Source organism: Schistocerca americana, chromosome 6 (assembly GCF_021461395.2).
Source record: "Schistocerca americana isolate TAMUIC-IGC-003095 chromosome 6, iqSchAmer2.1, whole genome shotgun sequence".
NCBI classification, from domain to species: domain Eukaryota; kingdom Metazoa; phylum Arthropoda; class Insecta; order Orthoptera; family Acrididae; genus Schistocerca; species Schistocerca americana.
The window spans coordinates 426,892,800-426,917,720 of NC_060124.1; the positions used below are offsets into that span (position 1 = coordinate 426,892,800).

General features: G+C 41.8%; 1 protein-coding gene across 1 annotated transcript in view; it reads left to right on the forward strand.

Annotated features, from left to right (window-relative positions):
• LOC124620185 overlaps positions 1-24,921 on the forward strand; it is a 177,668-nt gene that overhangs the window by 106,872 nt on the left and 45,875 nt on the right. The gene's annotated exons all lie outside the window — the stretch shown is intronic.

Below are 24,921 nucleotides of genomic sequence, written 5' to 3' on the forward strand. Positions count from 1 at the left end.
AAAATTAATCCGGCAAAGAAGAGTGGGGCAGCTCTTCTAATCAATGTTTGGTTCACATACGAACACTTGCCACTGCAAGGCTCCGAATCAAGATGCAGCAGAAGTACTGTCTATGACGAGGAAGGAAAGAATGAATCTGGAAGCACTGAACACAATGTAAGTGCTTTTAAAAGATACTTTATTTAATTTTTATACCTAAATATAGAGCTCATAACAGTGTTATTAAAATACATTAATTAAAACCATTAATTATAATATCTTACAAATGGAAATTATTTTTTAGAATTTTTATAAAAAGTCTTCAAAATGACTGATAGTTTCAAATGTTGTAAGCTATATGGACTCACAATTTAGTAAACATCATATATCCAAGGAACCTCTCCATCAGGGGTAAGAATACTCTCTCAATTCATTCCAAGTTTCATGCAAGTTCTTTGTTGACTTTCGGGGTAGGTTTGACAGGTACATCAAAGTACTATTCTCATCCAGTTTTTTCCCCCAGGACCTCTCATCCAAGTTTCCGTTTGTGTCATACAAATCAAAATTCAGCTGGAGCGTGGTTACTTTTGGACACATTTTCTGCACGAAAAATTTTGCAGATAAGCGAAACAGAAAACAATGGCCTCTGCCTTTTTTTTTAGTAAAACTCTAAATTTTTTGACATGATACCAAAAATGTATTCAATTTCCGTCCTGCTCTGTACAGTCTGCAGTTGTAAACCTCTCCTGACGACGATGATCCTGGTTTGCAACCTGGATATGGCCTCATCATGAAGTACCGAATTCGAATGCGTCACTTGCCAAAAAAACGAATGCGGCTGAACGCTTTCTTCCGGTCAACGCATCACAAGCTGGCACAGTTAGGGATTGTTCTTCTAGATTTTCTTACTGTGTTATGTTCTTGAATCCACCACCATCTGGAATCCGCCGTTAACGTGCAATATCATGAATGATGATTAGTGCCTGCAAGTCCAAGCAGCAAAATGCTTAATGTGCCCTTGCAGATAAAAAACAAGTTCCCACTATATTCTGGAGAGAATATTTGTATGTGTTTAACATCGACATTTCCTAAACAGTGAAGGAAATTCCACCTAGTATCAAACACGTCAGCAACAGCGCTTCGATCGGTTCCTCATTTTGGCAGCTATAATAAAAAGCAAGTATTCTTACTTAGTACATGTAGGTAATATTAAGAGGCTACGGTGAACTGTCTGTTTAGTGTGTAAGTATCCGATGGTCACCGATTGGTGAACGTGACAGTAGATAATGATAACTATCTATTTTCAGGGCAGTCGTAAAACAGAGCATGAAAATCGTGAAGTCAAGGAAAAAAAGATGTCTCGTATCCAGGAGGCAGTACGCTGTATGAAATTGATTGCCTCATCCACAGATGAATATACATTGTTTGGTGAATCAGTAGTAGATAACCTAAGGAACTGCAAATGACCAAAACTAGAGACATCTCTTGATCAGCTCAACATATACAGCTCCTTATTTCATTTGGGAATTGGACTGTTGGAAGTTGCAGGCCGTCTTCTTACGGCAACGTCCTCGTCCTGAACGATTAGTGAGTCCAACATGTCAGGAAGTTATTACAGCTATGTTTCCTCACCAGCATCTAAAGGGGAAAACATGATAACGTCGTTCATAGTGTCTCTGACAATTAGAACTACTTAAAAACGCTCATTGACCTGCAGTAATCTTAATGAGTTTTTAAGCCTCTTTTTACTTGATTAATTAATAATTAATTGTCTACAAGATGAATCACCTAAATCTCGCACTGTAAATATTACTAAAATGGGAAGTGTTACCTATGTGAGGTTTTACAGAATAGACTGTAATCCGGGGCTTATTTGTTATGCAGTAAACAGAGTGTACTTACACTTATAAACTGTATTTTTCCTGCCAAAATAGATTTTTAAATATAACAATGCCTATTGACATTAACAAACTACGAGTAAAAGTGCGGTAAATTAGAACGTCAGTGGGTTTGTTGCTGGATTCTCGTGCGAATATCCTATTGTGCAAAGTTTCCAAAGCGACACTTGCTCGTGCCACACTACCTGCGTAGTTGCTAGGTACGCTCATTTTCTTACTATGTGTTTACGTGTTGCTTGAGTGCAGTGTGACTTTTTAGTCAGTGCCTGACAGACCAAGCAGTATGTCGAGGGTGTATAAATAACATAAACAATAAAATTAATAATTCGTTCTACGTGTGAGGATGGGAACACACATTGTTGTTGTTGTTGTGGTCTTCAGCCCTGAGACTGGTTTGATGCAGTTCTCCATGATACTACATCTTGTGCAAGCTGCTTCATCTCCCAGTACGTACTGCAGCCTACATCCTTCTGAATCTGCTTAGTGTATTCATCTCTTGGTCTCCCTCTACAATTTTTACCCTCAACGCTGCCCTCCAATATTAAATTGGTGATCCCTTGATGCCTTAGAACATGTCCTACCAACCGATCCCTTCTTCTAGTCAAGTTGTGCCACAAACTCCTCTTCTCCCCATTTCTGTTCAATACCACCCCATTAGTTATGTGATCTACCCATCTAATCTTCAGCATTCTTCTGTACCACAACATTTCGAAAGCTTCTATTCTCTTCTTGTCCAAACTATTTATCGTCCACGTTTCACTTCCATACATGGCTACACTCCATACAAGTACTTTCAGAAACGACTTCCTGGCACTTAAATCTATACTAGATGTTAACAAATTTCTCTTCTTCAGAAACGCTTTCCTTGCCATTGCCAGTCTACATTTTATATCCTCTCTACTTCGACCATCATCAGTTATTTTGCTCCCCAAATAGCAAAACTCCTTTACTACTTTAAGTGTCTCATTTCCTAATCTAATTCCATCAGCATCCCCCGAGTTAACTCGACTACATTCCATTATCCTCGTTTTGATTTTGTTGATGTTCATCTTATATCCTCCTTTCAAGACACTGTCCATTCCGTTCAACTGCTCTTCCAAGTATTTTGCTGTCTCTGACAGAGTTACAATGTCATCGGCGAACCTCAAAGTTTTTATTTCTTCTCCATGGATTTTAATACCTACTCCGAACTTTTCTTTTGTTTCCTTTATTGCTTGCTCAATATACAGATGGAATAACTTCCGGGAGAGGCTACAACCCTGTCTCACTCTCTTCCCCACCACAGCTTCTCTTTCCTGTCCCTTAACTATTATAATTGCCGTCTGGTTTCTGTACAAATTGTAAATAGCCTTTCGCTCACTGTATTTCACCCCTGCCACCTTCAGAATTTGAAAGAGAGTATTCCAGTCAACATTGTCAAAAGCTTTCTAAGTATACAAATGCTAGAAACGTAGGTCCGCCTTTTCTTAATCTAGCTTCTAAGATGAGCCGTAGGGTCAGTATTGCCTCACGTGTTCCAACATTTCTACGGAATCCAAAATGATCTTCCCCGAGGTCGGCTTCTACCAGTTTTTCCATTCGTCTGTAAAGAATTCGCGATTGTATTTTGCAGCCGTGACTTATTAAACTGCTAGTTCGATAATTTTCAGATCGGTGAACACCTGCTTTCTTTGGGATTGGAATTATTATATTCTTCTTGAAGTCTGAGGGTGTTTTGCTTATCTCATACATCTTGCTCACCAGATGGTAGAGTTTTGTCAGGACTTGCTCTCCCAAGGCCGTCAGTAGGTCTAATGGAATGTTGTCTACTCCCGGGGCCTTGTTTCGACTCAGGTATTTCAGTGCTCTGTCAAACTCTTCACGCAGTATTATATCTCCTATTTCATCTTCATCTACATCCTCTGCCATTTCCATAATATTACCCTCAAGTAGATCGCCCTTGTGTAGACCCTGTATATACTCCTTCCACCTTTCTGATTTCCCTTCTTTGCTTAGAATTGGGTTTCCATCTGAGCTCTTGATATTCATACAAGTGGTTCTCTTTCCTCTAAAGGTCTCTTTAATTTTCCTGTAGGCAGTATCTATCTTACCCCTAGTGGGATAAGCCTCTACATCCTTACATTTGTCCTCTAGCCATCCCTGCTTAGCCATCTTGCACTTCCTGTCGATCTCATTTTTGAGACGTTTGTATTCCTTTTTGCCTGCTTCATTTACTGCATTTTTGTATTTTTTCCTTTCATCAATTAAATTCAACATTTCTTCCGTTATCCAAGGATTTCTACCAGCCTTCGTCTTTTTACCTACTTGATCCTCTGCTGCCTTCACTACTTCATCCCTCAGACCTACCCATTCTTCTTCAACTTTATTTCTTTCCCCGATTCCTGTCAATTGTTCCCTTATGCTCTCCTGTGTACAACCTCTGGTTTAGTCAGTTTATCCAGGTCCCAGCTCCATAAATTCCCACCTTTTTTGCAGTTTCTTCAGTTTTAATCTACAGTTCATAACCAATGGATTGTGGTCAGAGTCCACATCTGCCCCTGGAAATGTCTTACAATTTAAAACCTGGTTCCTAAACCTCTGTCTTACCCTTATATAATCTATCTGATATCTTTTAGTATCTCCAGGCTTCTTCCATCTATACAACCTTCTTTCATGATTCTTGAACCAAGTGTTAGCTATGATTAAGTTATGCTCTGTGCAAAATTCTACCAGACGGCTTCCTCTTTCATTTCTTACCCCCAATCCGTATTCACCTACTACGTTTCCTTTTCTCCCTTTTCCTACTGCCGAATTCCAGTCACCCATGACTATTAAATTTTTGTCTCCCTTCACTACCTGAATAATTTCTTTTATATCATCATACATTTCATCAATTTCTTCATCATCTGCAGAGCTAGTTGGCATATAAACTTGTACTACTGTAGTAGGCGTTGGCTTCGTGTCTATCTTGGCTACAATAATGCGTTCACTATGCTGTTTGTAGTAGCTTACCCGCACTCCTATTTTTTATTCATTATTAAACCTACTCCAGCATTACCCCTATTTCATTTTGTATTTATAACCCTGTATTAAGCTGACCAGAAGTCTTGTTCCTTCTGCCACCGAAATTCACTAATTCCCACTATATCTAACTTTAACCTATCCATTTTCTTTTTTAAATTTTCTAACCTACCTGCCCGATTAAGGGATCTGACATTCCACGCTTCGATCCGTAGAACGCCAGTTTTCTTTCTCCTGATAACGACGTCCTCATGAGTATCCCCTCCCAGAGATCGGAATGGGGGACTATTTTACCTCCGGAATATTTTACCCAAGAGGACGCCATCATCATTTAACCATACAGTAAAGCTGCATGCCCTCGGGAAAAATTACGGCTGTAGTTTCCTCTTGCTTTCATCCGTTCGCAGTATCACCACAGCAAGGCCGTTTTGGTTAGTGTTACAAGGCCAGATCAGTCAATCATCCAGACTGTTGCCCCTGCAACTACTGAATAGGCTGCTGCCCCTCTTCGGGAACGACACGTTTGTCTGGCCTCTCAACAGATACCCCTCCGCTATGGTTACACCTACGGTGAGTCTATCTGTATCGCTGAGAGCGCAAGTCTCCCCACCAACGGCAAGGTCTATGGTTCATGGAGGGGAGGGGGAGACAATACACGTTAGGTAATCAATAATATTTCAAAGTATTAAGGCTAAACGGTATTATTTCCTCACACATTGTCTGGCGTGCGAACGAAGGCATTGGTGGCTGAGGTCGTGCGTTTGCTTAGTATTTTTGCATTACAGTGTCAAATATTGGACTTCTTGCAGTAAAATTGTGTGAAGATTGACTTATGGGTCAATCATGCTAAGACTTTTTAATTTCCCATCAGATTGCACACAAACCTCTGCCACGTCGCAGCCGCTTATATCATTGTTAAAACTACTGAAATAAAAAAGACATAGAGATTAATAAAATATATATTCAAGAAATCACATTTGCACATAAACTATGTGTAGACACTTACATATAGACAATAATTGTTGCTTGGCAGTGTATTAACGTACAAATAAAAAATACGTCGATGCGCCTCTTTAAATCTACCTATGTTCTGTATGTAACAAAATGTCTGGAGTTACGGAGCAAAAACAAAATGCGAACGTAGAGAAACAGATTATCTCACCACTCTAAGTAGCGGGAGAGGAGAAAAAGGTGAAGTATAATATTAAAACATTTGCTGTTTTTTTTCGCCGCAGCTACATATTGTTTATAGATAGCGCTTCATGTCCTGTCTTTGACAGCGCGAACAAATTACATTATCGCTTTCGCGTGCAGATGATCCCTTAAAAGTGGACGATGTGCTCGTGGTGGACGGAGAGTAGGAAGTACGCAGTTCGTTCTTGTACGGTGTATGCGGCAAGTTATCTCAAAAGATGCCAACCATCCTGAAAATTATTATCCACCACCTCAACCAGTTACGTGAAATACGTAGTGTGACATCTAGACAACATAACAGAAGGAAATAAGAGATGACAGAATAGGAGGGAAGTTATAGTTCTTGCTGCTGTTGCAGGTGACTCGCACGTTAGCTCCCGCCTAATCGCACGAGATAGCGACGTGACTCAGGCAACTGTTCTACGCATTCTCCATCGACATAGGTTTTGGCCCTGTCGCATTTTCCTCCGTCAAGAGCTGCATGGAAACGATTATGACAATCGTGTCAACTTCTGCACATGGGCATTAAGACACGGTGCTCCAGACGTATCGTGTATCTCGTTCAGTGATAAAGCCGCATTTAACACTCAACGCCAGGTAAGCCGCGTGGTCTAGGGGCTGCACTCATGGACTGTGCGGCTGGTCCCGGCGAAGTTTCGAGTCCTCCCTCGGGCATGTGTGTGTGTGTGTGTGTGTGTGTGTGTGTGTGTGTGTGTGTGTGTTTGTCCTTAGGATAATTTAGGTTAAGTAGTATGTAAGCTTATTGACTGATGACCTTAGCAGTTCAGTCCCATAAGATTTCACAGACAACGCCAGGTAAACAGCAAAAACACATACTACTGGTCAGTTGACAATTTCCATTGGCTTTGTCAGGTGTAACGTCAACGTCCATGAAGTGTAAACACGTGGTCTGATATAGTGAGGTGATAGCCCTGTATTTCACAGACGGAACAATGAACGCGAACAAATATCGCAGCCTCCCAACACACCATCCAGTACGGATGCTAGAAAACGTTCCTCTGCAAACTAGGAGGAACACTTGGTACCAACATGATGGCTGTCCAGCCTACGGCGTAAGAAGTACTACAGCATGTCTTCACAAATTGTTTCCAAAACGTTGGAGTGGACGCAGAGAACCTGCGCTTTGGCCGGCCCATTCCACAGATTTGACCCCAGCAGACTTCCTTCTTTGGGGAAAGCTGCAAGACGCTGTCTACACCCGATGATGTGCAACGGCGTATTACTGCAGCTTGCTCGGACATCTCCGCTTAAATGCTACCACGGGAGCATATGTCATTCCGTATCAGACTGGAAGTATGTAATGCCGCTGCCCGTGGTTATTTTGGAGAGATGTGGCGCAGAGGTTAGCACACTGGACTCGCATTCGGGAGGAAGATTGTTCCGATGTCATTGCGGCCGCCCAGCTTTAGGTTCTCTGTGAGTTCCCTGAAGCACTCCAGACAAATTTTGTGATTGTTCCTTTGAAAAGGGCACGGCCGATTACCTTCAGAGTTTCTGCTCTATCCCTAAAGACCTCGCTGGCGAGAAGACGTTAAACTCTAATCTCCTTCTCCTCCCTCCATTCTGAATACAATCTGTGATAGTCAATTGTCTCGTTACTGGTCAGAATCCACATTACTAGTGTATGCAGTTGTGTTGTTCAGTAGCGTGTGCTATAACAGGTATTGTACAAGTGTCGATGTGGAAACATTTAAACTACAACATCTCTTTAACGACTCACACTAGAATCCTGTAACAAACGCCACTGACATTCTAATTTATGCTACTTCCAGTTTGTTAATGTCAGCAGGCATTGTTACATTTAAAAAAGCATATGTCTGCACAAAACACACTTCCTAATTGTTATTACAGTCTGTTGAATGGCTTACAATAGGAACCCCTAACTACTCTATTCTGTAAAAACCGCACATCAATAGCACTTCCCGTTTCCGCAATATCTGCAGTGCAAATTTTAGGCGATTCACCCTGTATACTTGGTGCCATAAGAAAATGACATTTTTCATTTCTACGTTTTTTGTACTCCGTTTATGTGTTATTTCATAAATATATATCTTTTTCTGTCATCAGTTTATAATTATTTGTACATTTCTTCACGAATCTCTTCAGCGTTTTGTATCATGGCCCCAAACATTTTACGAACAATCTTTGGTCAACTTGCTTCGAGATGCTAAACGTGAACATCGGATTGGTGAACGATTCTCCACTTGGCCGATAACATAGTGTTACTGTCAGTCTCAGAGGGGCTAGAACCATTTCCCTAAACGTATTTTCTATTTCCATTATTTTTTCCGCCTAAATGCTTAAACAGATCTTCAAAGTTACATGGGGTGAAAGGGATGAAGTTTTGCAAAGACATGCTGTCTTCTAAATTCAGATACGAGAATAAATTACAACCGGAATGAGGTACTTCCAGAAACATTTTTTGTTTCCTCCAAGATCTCCTCTTTGCATTATGTTCTCTATCCATCGTTAAGACTGAACCAACCGTGATCCCAACAGGGTCAGTCACACTTGGCAAATATCGAGAAACGAGGCGACGAAGAATCTCGACTGTACGTTCTCTATCCATCGTTAAGATTGCACAAGCCGTGACCCCATCAAGGTCAGCCATACTTAGCAAGTATCGAGGAACAAGGCTACGAAGCCTCTAGACTGTTTATACAGGGTTTTCAGTCTGAAAAGTTTTTAACTGTGTTGCAGGTAGGCTGCACTGGGAAATAATTAACAAGAAAACTCGATACGTTGCGCCGTTCCGAGTTAATTAGCACTGAAGATAGCGTGCAAATTCAAGCAATCTGCCAGATACTGTGTCGCCAAACGTTTTCGTTTTTTATTTTCCTACAACCGAATAAGACAGCGATACAAAAAGCGGATATTGGACAACAGAAACCAAAGGTTGAGCAGTCTCGTGCTGTATCATCGAGACTATGAGAACAGTTGACACTACAGCATCTGGCGGACCTCTGAAATTTGCTCACGCAACTTCCTCATTGGTTAACTTCAATGTTAAGTAACTCGAAAACGGTGTAATGTGTCAAATTTTTTTTGTTAACGATTATTTCTGAACGCAGCCTATCCTGCTATACCCTTATGAGTTTTTCAGGCTGACAATTCTGTATTGGTGCTGTCTATATCTATGTCTATAGATAGTCCTTCTACAATTCCCATAGACAATCGCTCGGCCGCGCGGTATTAGCCGAGCGGTCAAGGGCGCTGCAGTCATGGACTGTGCGGCTGGTCCCGGCGGAGGTTCGAGTCCTCCCTCGGGCATGGGTGTGTGTGTTTGTCCTTAGGATAATTTAGGTTAAGTAGGGTGTAAGCTTAGGGACTGATGACCTCAGCAGTTAAGTCACAGAAGATTTCACACACGCACAATCGCTCGATTTTGTGTACAAGTTCGCACTTACCTTAATAATATGAAAAAGGCCGTAACACCTGTAATCCTTTGTAACCTAGAATTAAACACATAAGTCGCAGTAATGTAGTGTGGTGTTACGGTGACCTAGGATTGGGCCTGGGGGTTGTGGGAGACTGGACTTATTTTACCGAACCAAGATTTACCATGATATAAATACCTTCGACAACAAAATACAAACATCGAACATTAACCAATAATGACAGCCCAACGGTATATTGTCCAGCTCTCCATTTTCAGCAGTCTAGGTACAGAATAATCAAAATACATTAAACAAGATCACAAACAATCTAATATTAGCTACAACTCAAGTGACACCAAAGGGCACCAATAAAAACAAAATTACATATCGAAATAATCGATCTCTTAACCCAAAAGCATTTCAATTTTGCAATACTCTGTAACAGAACAGATACATAAAATTTATCACCTCTAAATTAGAACAAGTACAGAAAACACTAAATTCTCACTTTCGGCCCTTATACTTTAGAATCGGATATCAGCTTCATACAGTACAAGAAATGAATAATAATATCGGCCTCTGCCTCTGCTTAGTGCCTTCACCAATATTCACCACAACAACTAGTTTCAAAACTGCGAAACATCTTCCTAACACACTTGACCTCTTAGCAACAAATAATCCTGAGTTAATAACGAGCATCAAAATCAACTCAGGGATTAGTGAACACAGGGCTGTCGTAGCAAGATTGAATATTGTAATCCCCAAATCCTCGAAAAATGAGCGAAAAATATACCTATTCAAAAAAGCAGATGAAAATTCAATTGATGCCTTCCTAACAGATAATCTCCACTCATTCCAAATTAATAATATAAGTGTAGACCATATGTGGCTGAAATTCAAAGAAATAGTGTCGGCAGCAATTGAGAGATTTATACCAAATAAATTAACAAACGACGGAGCTGATCTTCCTTGGTACACAAAAGGGGTTAGAACACTGTTGCAGAAACAAAGAAGCAAACATTCCAAATTTAAAACCCGCGCAAAATCCCCAAGATTGGCGATCTTTTACAGAAGCTCGAAATTTATCGCGGACTTCAATGCGAGATGCTTATAACAGTTTCCACAACGAAACTTTGTCTCGAAATCTGGCAGAAAATCCAAAGCGATTCTGGTCGTATGTGAAGTATGTTAGCGGCAAGAAACAATCAATGCCTTCTCTGCACGATAGCAATGGGGATACCATCGAAGACAGTGCTGTCAAAGCAGAGATACTAAACACAGCCTTCCGAAATGCCTTCATAAAAGAAGACGAAGTAAATATTCCAGAATTCGAATCGAGCACAGCTGCCAACATGAGTAACGTAGAAGTAAACGTCCTCGGAGTAGTGAAGCAACTTAAATCACTTAATAAAAGCAAGTCTTCTGGTCCAGACTGTATACCAATTAGGTTCCTTTCGGAGTACGCTGTTGCGTTAGCTCCATACTTAACAATCATATACAACCGTTCGCTCGACGAAAGATCCGTACCCAAAAACTGGAAAGTATCACAGGTCACACCAATATTCAAGAAAGGTAGTAGGATTAATCCACAAAATTACAGGCCCATATCGTTAACGTCGATATTCAGCAGGATTTTAGAACATATATTGTGTTCGAACATAATGAATTACCTCGAAGAAAATGGTCTATTGACACACAGTCAACATGGGTTTAGAAAACATCGTTCCTGTGAAACACAACTGCCTCGTTATTCACATGAAGTGCTGAATGCTATTGACAAGGGATTTCAGATTAATTCCGTATTTCTGGATTTCCTAAAGGCTTTTGACAGTATACCACACAAGCGGCTCGTAGTGAAATTGCGTGCTTATGGAATATCGTCTCAGTTATGGATCTGTGATTTCCTGTCAGAGAGGTTACAGTTCGTTGTAATTGACGGAAAGTCATCGAGTAAAAGAGAAACGTTTCCTGGCGTTCCCCAAGGTAGTGTTATATGCCCTTTGCTATCTCTTATCTATATAAAAGATTTGGGAGACAATTTGAGCAGCCGTCTTCGATTGTTTGCAGATGACGCTGTCGTTTATCGACTAATAAAGTCATCAGAAGATCAAAACAAACTGCAAAACAGTTTAGAAGAGATATCGGAATGGTGCGAAATGTGGCAATTGACCTTCAATCACGAAAAGTGTGAGGTCATTCACGTGAGTGCTAAAGGGAACGTATTAAACTTCGGTTACACAATAAATCAGTCTAATCTAAAAGCCGTAAATTCAACTAAATAGCTAGGTATTACATTTACGAACAAAATTAAATTTGAAGGAACACACAGAAAATGTTCATCTACATCTATGTTTATACTCCTCAAGCCACCCAACGGTGTGTGGCGGAGGACACTTTACGTGCCACTGTCATTACCTCCCTTTTCTGTTCCAGTCGCGTATGGCTCGCGGGAAGAACGACTGTCTGAAAGCCTCCGCGCGCGCTCGAATCTCTCTGATTTTACATTCGTCATCTCCTCGGGAGGTATAAGTAGGGGAAAGGAATATATTCGATACCTCATCCTGAAACGCAGCCTCTTGAAACCTGGCGAGCAAGCTACACCGCGATGCTGAGCGCCTCTCTTGCTTAGTCTGCCACTTGAGTTTGCTCAACATCTCCGTAACGCTATCACGGTTACCAAATAACCCTGTGACGAAACGCGCCGCTCTTCTTTGGATCTTCTCTATCTCCTCTGTCAACCAGACCTGGTACAGATCCCACACTGATGAGCAATACTCAAGGATAGGTCGAACGAGTGTTTTGTAAGCCACCTCGTTTGTTGATGGACTACATTTTCTAAGGACTCTCCCAATGAATCTCAACCTGGTACCCGCCTTACCAACAATTAATTTTATATGATCATTCCACTTCAAATCGTTCCGCACGCATACTACCAGATATTTTACAGACTTAACTGCTACCAGTGTTTGTTCCGCTATCATATAATCATACAATAAAGGATCCTTCTTTCTATGTATTCGCAATACGTTACATTTGTCTATGTTAAGGGTCAGTTGCCACTCCCTGCACCAAGTGCCTATCCGCTGCAGATCTTCCTGCATTTCGCTACAATTTTCTAATGCTGCAACTTCTCTGTATACTACAGCATCATCCGAAAAAAGCCGCATGGAACTTCCGACACTATCTACTAGGTCATCTATATATATTGTGAAAAGCAATGGTCCCATAACACTCCCCTGTGGCAAGCCAGAGGTTACTTTAACGTCTGTAGACGTCTCTCCATTGATAACAACATGCTGTGTTCTGTTTGCTAAAACCTCTTCAATCCAGCCACACAGCTGGTCTGATATTCCGTAGGCTCTTACTTTGTTTATCAGGCGACAGTGCGGAACTGTATCGAACGCCTTCCGGAAGTCAAGGAAAATAGCATCTACCTGGGAGCCTGTATCTATATTTTCTGGGTCTCATGAACAAATAAAGCGAGTTGGGTCTCACACGATCGCTGTTTCCGGAATCCATGTTGATTCCTACAGAGTAGATTCTGGGTTTCCAAAAACGACATGATACTCGAGCAAAAAACATGTTCTAAATTTCTACAACAGATCAACGTCTGAGATATAGGTCTATAGTTTTGCGCATCTGCTCGACGACCATTCTTGAAGATTGGGACTACCTGTGCTCTTTGCCAATCATTTGGAACCTTTCTTTCCTCTAGAGACTTGGGGTACACGGATGTTAGAAGGGGGGCAAGTTCTTTCGCGTACTCTGTGTAGAATCGAATTGGTATCCCGTCAGGTCCAGTGGACTTTCCTCTGTTCAGTGATTCCAGTTGCTTTTCTATTCCTTGGACACTTATTTAGATGTCAGCCATTTTTTCGTTTGTGCGAGGATTTAGAGAAGGAACTGCAGTGCGGTCTTCCTCTGAGAAGCAGCTTTGGAAAAAGGTGTTTAGTATTTCAGCTTTACGCGTGTCACCCTCTGTTTCAACGCCATCATCTTCCCAGAGTGTCTGGATATGCTGTTTCGAACCACTTACTGATTTAACGTAAGACCAGAACTTCCTAGGACTTTCTGTCATGTCGGCACATAGAATTTTACTTTAGAATTCACTGAACGCTTCACGCATAGCCCTCCTTACGCTAACTTTGACGTCGTTTAGCTTCTGTTTGTCTGAGAGGTTTTGGCTGCGTTTAAACTTGCAGTGAAGTTCTCTGTGCTTTCGCAGTAGTTTCCTAACTTTGTTGTTGAACCACGGTGGGTTTTTCCCGTCCCTCACAGTTTTACTCGGCACGTACCTGTCTAAAACGCATTTTACGATTGCCTTGAACTTTTTCCATAAACACTCAACATTGTCAGTGTTGGAACAGAAATTTTCGTTTTGATCTGTTAGGTAGTCTGAAATCTGCCTTCTATTACTCTTGCTAAACAGATAAACCTTCCTCCCTTTTTTTATATTCCTATTAACTTCCATATTCAGGGATGCTGCAACGGCCTTATGATCACTGATTCCCTGTTCTGCACTTACAGAGTCGAAAAGTTCGGATCTGTTTGTTATCAGTAGGTCCAAGATGTTATCTCCACGAGTCTGTTATCTGTTTAATTGCTCGAGGTAATTTTTGGATAGTGCACTCAGTATAATGTCACTCGATGCTCTGTCCCTACCACCCGTCCTAAACATCTGAGTGTCCAGTCTATATCTGGTAGATTGAAATCTCCACCTAAGACTATAACATGCTGAGAAAATTTATGTGAAATGTGTTCCAAATTTTCTCTCAGTTGTTCTGCCACTAATGCTGCTGAGTCGGGAGGTCGGTAAAAGGAGCCAATTATTAACTTAGCTCGGTTGTTGAGTGTAACCTCCACCCATAATATTTCACAGGAACTATCCACTTTTACTTCACTACAGGATAAACTACTACTAACAGCGACAAACACGCCACCACCGGTTACATGCAATCTATCCTTTCTTAACACCGTCTGCGCCTTTGTAAAAATTTCGGCAGAATGTATCTCTGGCTTCAGCCAGCTTTCTGTACCTATAAAGATTTCAGCTTCGGTGCTTTCTATCAGCGCTTGAAGTTCCGGTACTTTACCAATGCAGCTTCGACAGTTTACAGTTACAAAACCGATTGCTGCTTGGTCCCTGTATGTCCTGACTTTACCCCGCACCCTTTGAGGCTGTTGCCCTTTCTGTACTTGCCCGAGGCCATCTAACCTAAAAAAAACGCCCAGTCCACGCCACACAACCCCTGCTACCCGTGTAGCCGCTTGCTGCGTGTAGTGGACTCCTGACCTATCCAGCGGAACCCGAAACCCCACCACCCTATGGCGCAAGTCGAGGAATCTGCAGCCCACACGGTCGCAGAACCGTGCCACTGATTCAGACCATCCACTCGGCTCTGTACTAATGGTCCGCAGTCAGTCCTGTCGACGATGCTGCAGATGGTGAGCTCTGCTTTCATCCCGCTAGTGAGACTGGCAGTCTTCACCAAATCAGATAGCCGCCGGAAGCCAGAGAGGATTTTCTCCGATCCAAAGCGACACACATTATTGGTGCCGACATGAGCGACCACCTGCAGATGGGTGCACCCTGTACTCTTCATGACATCCGGAAGGACCCTTTCCACATCTGGAATGACTCCCCCCGGTATGCACACGGAGTGCACATTGGTTTTCTTCCCCTCTCTTGCTGCCATATCCCTAAGGGGCCTCATTACGCGCCTGACGTTGGAGCTCCCAACTACCAGTAAGCCCACCCTCTGCGATCGCCCGGATCTTGCAGACTGAGGGGCAACCTCTGGAACAGGACAAGCAGCCATGTCCGGCCGAAGATCAGTATCAGCCGGAGACAGAGCCTGAAACCGGTTCGTCAGACAAACTGGAGAGGTCTTCCGTTCAGCCTTCCAGAATGTCTTTCGCCCCCTGCCACACCTCGAGACGACCTCCCACTCTGCCACATGTGAGGGATCAGCCTCAATGTGGGCAGTATCCCGGGCAGCTACAGTCGTAGTCCGATCGAGGGATGCGTGGGACGAGCTGGCCGTCCCCGACAAACCCCCATCCGGACCCCCACAGTGATGCCCATTGGCGACAGCCTCAAGCTGTGTGACCGAAGCCAACACTGCCTGAAGCTGGAAGCGAAGGGATGCCTCAGCCTGCATCCGAACACAGTAGTTGCAGTCCCTATACATGCTAAAAACTGTTGTGCAAAGAACGTCTGAACTAATCTACAGAGAGCACAAACAATTCGACATAAAATTTAAACCGTTATTAAAATACAAGATTGCCTAGTAAATGCAGTAATGCTGCTACTAGCGCACTGCTGACACACTGCTCGGCGGCGGAAGGAGACTACACGAATTTACACTATTCAGGTACTAAAACGCGATGCTACAACTCTCAAATACTATAATACGCCTGAAATTTATGAATTAAACAATGCAAGTACCAAAAACACGCAAAGAAATTAAGAATTATACTATGTAACAAATAAATGAGCTAAGAGTATACGACTTGCTGCTGGCAGCGTTTTATTGGCAGGACACTTAGAAAATGTAACAGACCTACTAAGGAGACTGCCTACACTTCGCTTGTCCGTTCAAAAATGGCTCTGAGCACTATGGGACTTAACATCTACGGTCATCAGTCCCCTAGAACTTAGAACTACTTAAACCTAACTAGCCTAAGGACATCACACAACACCCAGTCATCACGAGGCAGCTTGTTCGTCCACTTTTAGAATACTGTTGCGCGGTGTGAGATCCTTACCAGATAGGACTGACTGAGTACATCGAAAAAGTTCAAAGAAAGGCAGCACATTTTGTATTATCGCGAAATATGGGAGAGAGTGTCACAGAAATGATACAGGATTTGGGCTGGACATCATTAAAGGAAAGGCGTTTTTCGTTGCGACGGAATTTTCTCACGATATTCCAATCACCAACTTTCTCCTCCGAACGCGAAAATATTTTGTTGACACCGACTTACATAGGGAGGAATGATCTCCGTGATAAAATAAGGAAAATCAGAGCTCGTACGGAAGATATAGGTGTTCATAGATAATTGTGAAGATGGTTCGATGAACCCTCTGCCAGGCACTTAAATGTGATTTGCAGAGTATCTATGAAGGTGTAGACAGTGGGGGACAGTAGTCACACAATTAGTGTACTTAAATGTACGAGTGGCGTTCAATAAGTAACGAAATAAATATTCTATCGGCCAATTTCTGTTGTAGAAATGCGGATTTCTTGTGGAACATCATGGAACATTCCCGCTTCAGCCTCTGTAGTTTCATGAAGTTCTCATACGTGGCGGTGCTATACGTAGCCCTCAAAATGGCGTCTGTAATGGAGGTGCATTCCAAGCAGAGAGACGAGTTTCTTTTCACGGAATACCAGAGCATCGCATTTATTCTGAGCAGCTTGCAGAATGTCAACGGAGACCTGGCTGTGAACAAAAGCACGGCAAGTCTTTGGGCGAGGCCACTGTCAACATCACAAAACGGGAACGCGGAACTGCCTTATCTCCCGCGTGCCAGTCGGCGACACACAGCTGTGACTTCTGAAGTGTTGGAACGTGAGTGCACTGTCATTTATTGTGATTAACGGATCACGATCAAACACCTTGCTGCTCGACTGGAGGCCTCTGTTGATAGTTCTGATACAGTCGTACTCAAAGGTGATTTCTACCTAAGAGAAGACCATGAAGAGCAACGAAGGACTATCTGTCCGCAACTGCTGGCGCGTTACGAGATTTATCATGACAATTTTTTGTCGAACATCGTCACAGGCAATGGAATATGGGCTCATCACTTCGAACCGGAAACGGAACGGAAATCCATGGACTGCCGCCACACCACCTCTAATCCGAAGACAAAGTTGAAAGCCGCACCCTCAACCATTAAAGTATAGGTGACTATTTTCTGCAACTCTTAAAGTGGGTTATTCTCTTTGATATCCTCCCATATGATACAACGATCAACTCTGAAGCGTATTGTGCTACACTCGGAAATTGAAGGAATGGCTTCAGCGTGTTCATCGCCACAAAAGTGCAAATGAACATCTCTTCCTCCGTGACAGTGCAAGGCCTGACACAAGTCTGCGCTCCCGAGAGGAACTCACAAAATTTCACTGCACTGTTTCTCGTCATTCATCCTACAGCCCGGATATCAGACCTTCCGACTTCTGTGTGTTTGGCCAAATGAGGGCCTTACTCCGCTCGAAGCTGTACGTGGATCATGGGGAGGTTATTCATGATGCACCAAAAGTTGGCTCCTACGTCGACGTAGTGTGGTACCATGCGGGCACACAGTCCCTCCCAATAGGGTGGCGTAACGCCGTCGCAGTGAACGAAGATTATGTTGAAAAATAGGTTCTTATGGGCAAATGAGTAGAGAATAATACGGTGTGTTGAAATCCTGAATAAAACCGACCTGCTATGAGGAAAAAAAAGTGCTGCATTATTTATTGAATTCCACCTGTATATACAATATAGACGACACCCTCAGAATAGTAAGAAAAATAATTCACAGAAGTGTCTCGTTTAGAGAGACATAAACACACGGCAGCGCAATTGAAGAAACAATATGCAGACACTACTGTCATTTTTTCTTTGTTTTCCGGATTTCCTTAGTTGCTTTAAAATTCGTGGAAACATGTGCCATCTATGCAGCTAACTAAAGGCAGTTTGTTCATTGACGTACGCGTATCGCTTCTTTTATTTCTGAAGCATCTTCAGTGGCCTGTAATACATGTTTCTTTTTGTACATATAATAAACGTATTATGCGGTAGTTGCAACATGTTGCTGTGTTACATTTTCTCGTGTTTTTCTCTTGTTTTTTAGGTTATAATCAACTGCTGTAGCATCAACTTTTGTTATACTGAAGTTGATTCTAGCCTAAAAACAAGAGAAAAATATGACAAAATGTAACATAGCAACATATTATAGCAGCCACATAACATGTTTATTATATGTATAAAAAGAAACATGTATTACAAGCCACTCAAGATGCTTCAGAAATAAAAGAAGCGAAACGCGTACAGCAATAAACAAACTGCTTTCAGTTAGTTGCATAGACGGAACATACCTCCACGAACCTCTACTGTGTCGATGACAGCGCCGTTGCACTCAAAGCATACATTCTCTCCCCTCACTGTACGCTGTACTCATCACTCACAACTCATTGCCAACTGAGACAGAATTACTACAAGCCACTGAACTACACTTTATGTGCTCCTCCTCAGCTCTAGTGACCGATGCCACTTGTCGGCATATCTTGCTGTGTTTGACGTCCTCAACTCGCCACCAGCCGAAAAGACCGGTTGCCATCCCGATCTGTGATGTCCACAGATCGGGAGCCCACGCCCTGCGTCGACCTTCGGTCATTCAAACAGCCCATCTCCAAGGCGAACCAGCTCCCAGCTGACTTACTTGGCTGCTGCCCACCAACCGACTCATCTCCGTCCTCTTCGCTCCAACCTCACACCTCGGTTTCCGCGGCTCTGGCTTCGATGCCGGCGCACGTAGCTAGTAAGACGAAAAATTCGCCAAATTACGACTACGGCGGCGGGCAGATCTGAAGTATCGGATCTCACGGTACCGTACATACTGAGTATAGGGCAATAAAACTGATAGTCTTTCCTTTTACACCTGGTTGCTCTGCAAGTATGATAATGATGAAGATAAGCTACACAGCCCGAAACCAGTAATTTGAGATAATAAAACAGCGATCGACACGCTAAAAATATGTTAACGTCTTAGAAAGAAAGGTCACTGGTCAGTATACACCGACAAATATGTCTATCTTCGAAAATTTATTCTACAATTTCATTAACGTATTTTGCTTCCGATAAGTATTTAGTTGAAGTTTAACCTTACATCAGGATTGTATTATCTCTGTGTGTATTCCGTCTACTATGCACGATCGAAACCAGTCAGTAACTAAATGTCTTATTCCAAAAAATTCTAGCTTGTTCAGTAGACTGTCTTGTCCCAGAGTATCAAAACGCCTTCACAGATCTAAGAAAATACCTATGATTCCCTCATCCTTGTCAAAAGCATCATGGACTATTTTTATAAATAGTATCATCGCTGATCAAGCTTGTCTATACTTCAGAACCCGATCTGCGACACAGTTAGGCCGTAATATTAAAAAGGAAACTCTCCTGTTTTGTTTCATAAATAATATTTATATTAACTTGATTCGTCTATCAGCTTCTAAGACCATCGATAAGTGACGAGAGGATGTTTCACCCACATAAGACGAACTAAGATTTTCACGGATATTAATGATGCAGATGGGGAAAGTAAATACAACGACAATCATCAAGTGTTTCTAAAGGAAAATGTTATCAGTTTTCAGTCAACACAAGGTATTAAATTACGTAAAAATGAACATTATGTGGAAAATGTGCTACTGTGTTATAACATTCGCGTGACGGATAAGTAATTTAAGAAATTGCGTCATCTTTCTGTTTTTCCTAACTGTATGTAAAAGAGCATAATTTACTTCGAATGGGGAGTTTTCTGTGAAAAGATGTCACGCAGAGGTTGAATCTGCTTTTCTAGTCTCCAGCTTCTCTCGTGTTTCGATAACTCAACTGCCTGACTGAGCAACATACACTTTTGCACAGCCATTGCAAGTTACTCTAAATACACCACTCTGGGCCAATTTACTGTTGAGTTGTAGTTCAGCCATGTTGGTGTTGTTGTAAAACGTAGCCCCATAGTTGCAAGTCCTTAACATATTTTTCAAGGATTTCCAGCTTTTATAACTGGGACACTCTTAGTTTCTAGTTTCGAATAAAGTTCTGTCGCAATGCAGTAGCAATAGGCGGGCAAATGAAACGAGAGTAGATGCAAACCTTCGTCATGCTCACTGCATTAGTTCGGAATGGTCATAATGGAAACGTATAGCGATTCTCTGACTTTGTTGCTTCAAAGAAATTCCATGGAACAAATATTTGTTACATCTGACGCTTAATCACTGAATTCTATTACCGTTTACAGACTTTGTCTGTGGCTTCGTAAAATAGACAGATAAGAACGTAAAACTTGGGCTCTTCACGTTCTATCTTTGGTTAAAATTGCTTTAATCACTGTAAAATTATTTCCCTGATCTTTTTAGTTTCCGTAAAATAAAGTCTCCAGAGATGTTCCTTAATATACCTCCAATTTTCTTCTAGTACACTTTTAAATGACATCAAACATTTCTTCCAGTCACAGTATAAAGTAAAAACCTTGTGAGTCAACTATATTATACTGTTCACATGTTACTGTACGCAGAACTATCTGCCATAGTTGTTTAATGTAATACTTTCAATAGGGTAAATAGCTGCGTAGATAAAAGAGACTAGGCAGTCCCGCAGGTAACTATAGACTCGTTAACAACGTCAAAATTTTCATTCGTATAAAGGAACTGATTTCTTAATCTCTTTCAACAATGTAATATAATTAAATATCAGCGAAGTAGACCAGTACAGCTGCATCTCCTGAGCACTGCACGGTTGAACAGTTTTCTGCGAACGGCGCCGATCAGACTCGTTACAAAAGAAGTCAACGGCGCTGTTAAGCCCTGCTCTCGCTCGGCGACATGCAATAAAATGAAAACTGTTACGTAGTTTCATTTACTACTTTTACCCTAATACATTGAAGGCATTGCTATAAAAATCCGGATAAGTGCGTTTACGACTCAGTCACCGATGACTCCTGCTGAGAATTAATTGTTAAGAACAAATTCGTTACGTTGTTCTGTTTTCGAGTTAATTAGCACTGAAGATGGCCAATCGGGCAGTTTCGCGCACAAATTCAAGTGACCCGCCAGATAAAATTAGTGTCAGCTGTTCTCATAGCGCAGAAGACAGCGCATGAGACTGCTCAGCCTTCGACTCGGGTTCGATCCTCACTGCAGCCCCATGTCCAATTTTTGTATGTCTCTTTTGTTCGGGTTTAGGAAACCAAACGGAAAACATATTTGTCGACACCGCTCTGGCAAGTGGTTTGAATTTGATGGCGGAATGGCCTTATTGGCTAACTTCAATGCTGATTAAGCTTTAATCTGAGGCAAAATGCCAAATTATGTGACATAAATGACGGTATCTTTTGTTTCCTTCAACTTACAAGCTTAAATATTTTGCACCGCCAGGAGGGATAGACCTCAGTATGTGACAGAAATTTTAACGCGATACGTTTACCCCTTCCTGAGAAAAAGAAATCGTAACATGCTGAGAGACGGATAATAAAAAAAATATTTTTTTTCGAGTGGTATTATAACAAATTGACCATTTTCGGAACTTTTCCTTTACATGTACTGTGAACTCTTCCTTTCTGCCATATTTTATGAGTCTAGGTCGACAGCAAGTCCCCTAATGGTTTTGATGAGTTGGTGTTACTAGTATCAAAAAATAAAACGTGGCAGTATCTTTTGACTACATCAACTTACGAACTTAGATGTCTTATACCGTCAAGGGACAATAGACGACATAAATACCAACTTGATACTTGTACCTGTTCCTGAGAAATAGCATTCTTAACAGTCGGACAGACAGATAGACAGACAAAAAAATGATCCCAGTAGGGTTACTTTCTCAGCGGTCTGAGATGTGGAAACCTAAAAACAACACAAACTGAGCTAATGTCACTCAACTGTCCAGCAACTCAGTACGTCGGAAAGTTTGGCAAACTACACTAATGGTTGTCCGCCACAGTAGAGAAACGGTGTACTTCTCCTTTGTTGTAGGAAACAAGCAATCAAGTAGTACTTATGACTAACTACACCAACGCAGATTAAAAAGCAATATAACCGAGGGTCTCGTGATAATGGTTAAACTTCATTGCGATTAAGATGTCTCTGAGCTGCACCAACGTTAAGCGCCGATTGCCAAAACGCGGTTAGCTAATCGGGACTTTGACCGCGGTTAACTCCGCGTATTTCAAAGGAAAGTGCCCAAATACATGCAAAGATAATAATATTCACTGTCTGCCTGTGGCAAGGGTGTTGTAACCGCCTTGGTCTGTGGTACTTACGCGTGCTTTTCATATAGTTGGCGTAACGTGAGCGTTGTTACTGCACTATGGAAAACAAGAAAAGGATGCCGAATTTTTCCAAATTCGAAGTCAACATACTTTGGGAGTTGGTTGCCTGCAATTCAAATATATCAGAGAGTAAAAAAAACGGGAGGTTGCACAGTTAGGGAAAAACACAATTTAATTCAACTCCAGGTAAGATTAAATTTTATTTGAATCAAAAATCAATAAATATCTGTTACTAATGTAAATTAAAACACTATTTTTTCTGGTACTTAGATTAATACTGAATAACAACCCAAGATACACCAACATAAATCGTATCAGCTACTACAAAATACAGTATATCCATTTCAGGTGTAACAAAAAGAAGGCCTGAAAGGCTTAAAACTTGTTACGAGAATTTGAAGAGGAGGTTGCGGAGAATTTGGCTGAAGAGAAGGTTCAAGTCTATAAATTAGGAAGAGGGAAGGCAGTACCAGTACCTAAAAAGAGTCCACACGAGACAAAACAACTGTAAATAGTTGGCTCGTCATTGAAGCCACGGGAAAATACCTCTGATTCGGATACAAAGTACAGTGTAATAATGGATCTAAATGTAGATGTAGTTGATGATGCAGCAGTTGGCGATGCCAGCAGTACCACAAACAGTATTTGCTGCTAAAGCTGGCGAAAGCGTAATTCCAGTGTCGGTTGTTATGGAGAATGTTCAACAAACCTTCTCCAAACCTTCAAGTGCAGGAACACAAGAAACATGTAATCGGAGAAGGATACCATTGAGACCTCCAGCAGCAGCAGGAAAAGATGAAGAGAGAACATACGAAAGGAATGAGAAAAAAAAATCTCAAACTGTTGGCACTAAAGGTGTATTGTAATCGGAAGAATACTACCGAATGTAATGTAAATGTTTAAAAAACATTTTGTTATCTGTGCACTATAACAATTTCAAATAAAAATAATTACATACACTACTGGCCATTAAAATCGCAACACCACGAAGATGACTAGCTACAGGCGCTAAATTTTACCGACAGGAAGAAGATGCTGTGGTATGCAAATGATTTTCTGGATACAGAAAATGTTCCAGTGCTGCCCTGGCCAGCACATTCTCCAGATCTCTCACCAATTGGAAACGTCTGGTCAATGGTGGCTGAGCAACTGGCTCGTCACAATACGCCAGTTATAACTCTTGATGAACTGTGGTATCGTGTTGAAGCTGCATGGGCAGCTGTACCTGTACACGCCATCCAAGCTCTGTTTGACTCAATTCCCAGGAATATCAAGGTCGTTATTACGGCCAGAGGTGGTTGTTCTGGGTACTGATTTCTCAGGATCTATGCACCCAAATTGCGTAAAAATGTAATCAAAAATGGTTCAAATGTCTCTGACCACTATGCGACTTAACTTCTGAGGTAATCAGTCGCCTAGAACTTAGAACTAATTAAACCTAACTAACCTAAGGACATCACACACATCCATGCCCGAGGTAGGATTCGAACCTGCGACCGTAGCGGTCGCTCGGTTCCAGACTGTAGCGCCTAGAACCGCACGGCCACTCCGGCCGGCGAAAATGTAATCACATGTCAGTTCTAGTATAATATATTTGTCCAATGAATACCCGTTTATCATCTGCATTTCTTCTTCGTGTGGCAATTTTAATGGCCAGTAGTGTATTTTACATGTACTAAGTAACAGTTTACCTCAGTGAAAATGATCATCTAGTATAGTGCGACGAACTGCTCGTCCTGGTAGTGTGTCATCGCGATACATTTGTTGACCTGGAGGCAATGGCTCATTATCGTCCATATCGGGGCCCCTCTCGCTACTTAAGGGCCTCAGCAGCCGCAGAATTACCGTATCTTCTGGTAGCTTTTCCTTGCTTGTTCTCCTTGTAATATTATGCAAGACAGCCGTACTCACAGTAATTGCCATTGTCGTTTGTGGATTACACCTCATTCTCATAGATAAAATGGGGAACCTCCTCTTCCACAAACCATATTGTCTCTCCACAGTGTTTCTTGTTGTGATGTGAGTCCTATTATATCGGTGCTCTGTCGCACTCTGTGGATTTGAAAGTGGTGTCAATAAGTAAGGTCTGCATGCATAGCCACTATCTCCTAGTAAGTGACCGACTGGTATTTCACCATTTTCAAACAGTGTCCTTCGAGCGCGATTACGAAATATTGTACTATCATGCACAGAGCCAGGGCACTGAGCCACAATGTCCCGCATTATTAAATTGTGGTTGCTGATTGTTTGACAATTAAATGAGAAATGTGATTTCCTATTGCGGAAAAGTTCTGCATTCTGAATGCCTATGTGAGTGCAATCCACTGTACGAATGACTCCAGGAAATCCAGCCACTGTGTTGTAACTATCCATCACAGAGCGCACTTCCGTTCGAGAAGGAAACTTTATGTATTGACGA